The sequence below is a fragment of the Gavialis gangeticus genome, unplaced genomic scaffold, assembly GCF_001723915.1.
Source record: "Gavialis gangeticus isolate Ggan-Ray unplaced genomic scaffold, GavGan_comp1, whole genome shotgun sequence".
In the NCBI taxonomy this organism is placed as follows: domain Eukaryota; kingdom Metazoa; phylum Chordata; order Crocodylia; family Gavialidae; genus Gavialis; species Gavialis gangeticus.
The window spans coordinates 26,822,779-26,828,132 of record NW_017729028.1 but is presented as its reverse complement, the minus strand read 5'-3'; the positions used below and the strand labels follow the sequence as shown (position 1 = coordinate 26,828,132).

The 5,354-nt window shown below is 46.1% G+C and overlaps 1 protein-coding gene across 2 annotated transcripts in view; it reads right to left on the bottom strand.

Annotated features, from left to right (window-relative positions):
• KLHL29 (kelch like family member 29) overlaps positions 1-5,354 on the bottom strand; it is a 668,905-nt gene that overhangs the window by 355,749 nt on the left and 307,802 nt on the right. The window lies entirely within an intron of this gene.

Here is a 5,354-nt window from a genome sequence, read left to right as displayed (position 1 = left end):
CCAGGTAGAAACCCCTTACCCAGGTAAGTGATGCAAGTCACGTAGGCAGAGGGAGCAGGTTTCCCCCTCCCTCAGGAATGCAGCCAGCTCCAGTTCCCTAAAGAGACAGGCTGAGGGTGTGGTCCCCTGTGTGCTGGGCCCATCCTAATTGAATGGTCACAGCACAGTGATTTAAATCACAGTGTCACAGGGCAGAGATTTTTGGGGAGAAACCAAGGTGGCTTTCTGCCACAGAGCTCACTAGATTTTAAGTTATTTGCCTACAGTTTTCAGTGATGCACTTCGAACAAGAAGCTATTCAAGTTTGCAGAAATCTACCAATAAAGCTTTCACAATGAACTTTAAAAAACTGACATAAATCAAAAGCTGATGGCTTTAACATCCTCTGTTTTTGCCCACAGGAGCCAGTGAAACTGGAGAAAGCTTATTAAAATGGTTTTGCTAGACAAGATGCTGACAATTTCCCTGAATTAGAGACCAAATGGCAAAGACACGGAAAGGAAGAAAGAAACTGTTATAAAGAGAGGTTTGAAAATACTGCCTGTAATGAGTTGTCTGTTTGCATAATACAGTCTCTATTTCCCTAGGGTGAACTTGCTCCACAGGACGCAACATAAATCATAAATCATCAGACAAACAAAGACATAAAAAATAAGGGGTTAACTCACACCCTGTGTTCCTTTCCTGGACCCAGAGAGTGCTCTGGCTCAGTGCTGCAGCCTTCTCTATCCCTCTCTCTCTCTCCTGTTCCCCCCCGCAACCAACCAGGGAGCTTTTAACTTCCTCTTAATCAGCCAATTATCCTCATCAGCTGCAGAGTCCTCCTAGGCAGGCATGCCAATCTTGCCTTACTGCCCGCAGTTGGGCTGCAGCCTTTCCTACATGCAGCTTGCCCCACCCTGCTACACATCCTCGCCTACCCCCAGAGGGGAACGCTCTTCCATTTCTTTATATGTCCTGGTCTTATAATTTAGGATTGGGGAGGTTAATAGTTCACAGTACTTTTCTTCTCTCATCAACAACACTGACTTGGCTTATCAGCCTTCAATTCCTGTGATGTTATGGTTACCGATTCTCATGAGCTCCTCTTACCTAGCTCAGGATCAACCTTCCCTTCATACCCTTTACAACAAATACAGTCCTTCAACTTTCCCCATATACAGGCCCCAGTTCTTGAGCATCTCTTCTCTTGAAGGACTGTGGAGGGTTTCCCACTGGGTCCATACCCTCTCCCAACGTTCCTTATGTCCCAGGGCAGCTGTACCCCATGCTCATCTCTGTTTGGCAGTCTCTATAAAGCAACGTCTCTTTGTCCATCTTGACCCACATAATAACTGTCCAACAAAGGCTATTGCTTGAGTGGCTTCAATGGGAGGTTCAAAGCTAACTGTTCCCATGCTATGTAGGTCTTCCCCTTCTTGTTTCTCCAGATGTTGGTGTACCTTACCGTTCCTGCCATTTGGAACACTTGCTTCAGCTTTATACAGCCTACTCTGAAGCACAGATTATTTACAAACGCGCTAGACTTGAGGCTGTCAGGCTTCATGTCCCTTTTCCCTGCCCTGCTGTTGCTATTACCTTTCTGGACCACTGTTGCCGATGCTGCCACTATCATTTTGTCTGGCCTAGGCTCCTGTCCCAGTCAAGCCTGGGGCAGTTAATTCCTGGCATCTGCTTCCTTCTTCCCCATTCCCATGTACTCGTCGACCCATACCTCATGGCTCACGTTCGCTATTGGTCTTGGTGGGTACACTGCCTGCAGTCTTGATTGGTGGTTCATGCTGGGTCTACCTGTTTCTTAATGACCTGTCATACCTCTTCTGCATCCTGCAGTCTTCCCAACTCCTGTGCATGCCAAGTGGGGTCTGCCTCCTCTTTTCCTCTTTCTCTAGAGTACTCTCCCCTCAAACCATTTTTTGGACCACCTCCTGGGATGCTATTCTTCCCTGCCTCCTTAGAGGGATACCTCCCTGGATTGGAGGTGCATTGTTATTAGTCCATGAGCAACCATAAGCCCATCACCCACAAACCCCTTTATTAAATTTATCACCCCATACTTTCCAAGTGGTTTATCCAGCCTCCCTGGGGCTGGGCTGTCCACTTTCTGGTGGGCCCTGCTACTCTCTCAGCCCGAGTCCATACTCTTTGACTTGGGCATGGACTCTTTCTATGCTCACGTAGATGGACCTTTGATATTTTCCTTGGGGTCTCCTCCCCCTGCCCCAACCCCACAACTCCCATTCTGGGTGTCTTGGCCTCTTCTCTCTTCTTGGCTGTGGTGGATACTGTCATTGCCTCCTCTTCTCCCAGCCACCCTTCTTGTTGAGGCTGCAATGGAAGCAGGGCTTTTATGACACCCATGTCATCTCTGGTTACCTCCTGGAATGCTACACCTGTAGCCAGATCCCCATGTGGACAACCCTCGCCACAGTCCCTTGGACATCCCGCAACCTTCCCACATGGGTGCAGTTCTGTGGAGGGTCTTCCTTTTCCAGTTCCTTCCTCAGGTCCTGGTCCTCTACTCAGTCTCTGTCTCACTTGTCTTAGGACGGCTCTTCATCTCTTTTTGTTGCTGTTCGTTAGCCTCTTTCCCCTTGTCTCTAACTGCAGGATTTGGCTCTTTAAGGCTACCACCTCTGCCACTCTCTAATTGCAGCAATGGCACTCAGCCTTTACCTGCTCTAACAACTTATATCTCTCCTCTCGAGAGGCCTCATACTAGGTGACAAATTTTGTCAGTTCTTTTCTCAGCCCTTCAATCTCCTGTTTGTGCCTAACCTCCAGCTTCCCCACCTTTAGGTCGAGGCATTTTAATAAAAAAGTGGTCTCAGTACTTCCACTTCCTGTGTGTAGTTTTGGTGTGCTGGCCTGGTACCTTCCAAGTGCTTGTCTAGCTGTGCCTCCAGGACAGAGGTATATGCCTTTAGCTGGTCTGCATTCTGCAGCTCTCGTTTCAACTTCTCCACCACCTCTTCTAGAGATTATAGTTGGGCTTGGGCCTTCTTAATTTCCTTTTCAGACACAGTTTTGCTGTCCATGCCTGTTTCCCCTTTTCCACACTCTCTTGCAGTGTTTGGAGGGTTTCTTCTACCTCAGCCAGGGTGGCTCTGTATTGCTCATAGTGGGTTCTCAGGAGCTGCTCTAATTAAAGAGTCTTGTGTATTTAGTGTCCCACACTTCAAAATAGTGATGGTGGCGCTTTAACTAAAGCTTTATTTAAAGTGCCTCCCCACCATTTTGAAATGTAGCGATGCTGAATACATGAGGTGCCAAGGCTGCTGGAACGTGCTAATTAGCATGCTCCAGCAGACTTGATTAATTAAGCTAGGAAATGCTTGATTAATCAGCTCGGACATGCTGTAATTGTGTTGGAGAAGACTTTCCACACGTCTACAGGCACCCACTCTGAGCTTCTTCAGCTTGTTGTACTCTCAGTATTGAAACAAGCAACACAGTCTTCTTCCTCTGCTGCTTCAGCACTTCAAGAGCCTTCCCCTGAACCTCTTGCAGGCTCCTTCCTGTCTTCATGCTGGAATTCACTTTAAGCTGCCTGTATTCTCCACTGTATGAAGTGTGTTGTCTGTTTATGTAACATAGTCTCTGCTTCCCTGGGGTGAACTTGCTCCACAGGACAAAACATAAAACATAGATCATCAATAGCAAGGGGTTAACTCACACCCTGCAATCCTTTCCCAGACCTGGAGAGAGTGCTCTGGCTCCATGAGCGACTGGTGCCTCCCGAGTCTGGGGGGGGGGGAAAGAGGGGGAGCAGCCAGCTGGTTACCGGGGTCAGGGGTCCCCAGAGCCAATTTCAGGGGGGGCACTACCACTCTCCGTGCCCCCGACCAGCTGGAGCGCTCATTCGGGGGGGTACCAGTGTTCTCAGGGGGGCAAGTGACCCCCCATGTCCCTCTTCGCATTGCCTATGTCTGGCTCAGTGCTGTAGCCTCTGTCTTGCAGCCTTCTCCCTCCTCCTCTTTCTCCTAGCTGTCCCCACCTCATCCCAACACAGGAGCAAAAACTTTCTGTTAATCAGCCAGTTATCCTCATCAGCTCCCCAGTCCTCCTAGGCAGGCATGCAATATTAACTTACCACCTGCAGCTGGACTGCAGCCTCTGCTATATGCCCCAGCCTACTATACTGCCTAATACAGATACCCAGGAAGGGTTACTTACTTATTTTTCAACTTTATTTCAGGTTGAAAGAGAGAGAGAGAAAGATCATACTTCGCTTGCTGGATTTCTTTGAGGCTATTACTGCCTTGTTTGACAAGAAAAGAACAGAGAAGATTAGATATTTGGATTTCTAAAAACCTTTGACCTTGTTTCTTACTAAAGGTTAATGTCTAGGATGGGAAGAAAATTGACATGCTGCAATAAAAGCTTCGAGGTGAGAGACAAAGGGTAGCCATAAAAGGATCTTTCTCAAGAGAGGAGAAGGTGCTGCATAGGATCAATACTGGCACCAGGACCTACCATTATTATAAGTCCTATTACTGTAAGTGATTTGGGTGGTTCTGAAAGGAAAATTTCTAATTTTGTCAGGGATGCTAACTTGGGAGGCAGAGCAAATAATTAATGCAGAAAAACAGATATTTGAAATATCCGACCCAGTAAAAGAAAAATTCAGTTGCATGCAGATAAGCTAGGGGCTGTAATTACCATAATTCTTGGAATAAAAATTCAAGAGAAGTAATGGATATTGTACACGATATAAGCTGGTCACAAGCCATAGATAACCAAGCAGGTCGCCAGCACTTACACTGCAATATGCAACTGCAGCACTAAACTGAAATTCATACAAGCAAGGCAGGACAGTGTTGCAGATTCATAATGTATGGGGAAAAGCGAGCACCATTACTAAATAGCATTTGTTAGGATTCATCTGCAGAAATTTAATACCAGCTTCTGAATATTAAAACAGTGCAAATCTCTTTAAGGCGAAGTTAGCTTCCAATTCTATGATCTCTTCATAGATGAAAGGCCAGCCAATCACTTCCTTGCTAAATACAGACTGTTTCTTATTTAAAGATAAGATACTGAAAAATAATAAATAATATATTTTTTAAGATTTACCCTCTGCTTTTCAACCCTCTAGGGTCTGATTTTCAAGCTTTACTCTGTAGCAAGGACTAGAAACTTTCTTTTTTCAATGGAACAAAGATTCTGATGTAAATCACACAGTTCCAGGACTTGGGGCTTTAAGAAAGAACAAAATATCATGAGACTGACAGCAAAACTGGCAACACTGGGCATCACTGAAGGTACTTTATAGCATTTTGTACAGTACCATGAGTTACATTAAGTCTCAAAGATTTAAATCCTAGGGAAGATGCACACATTCTACTGGCTGG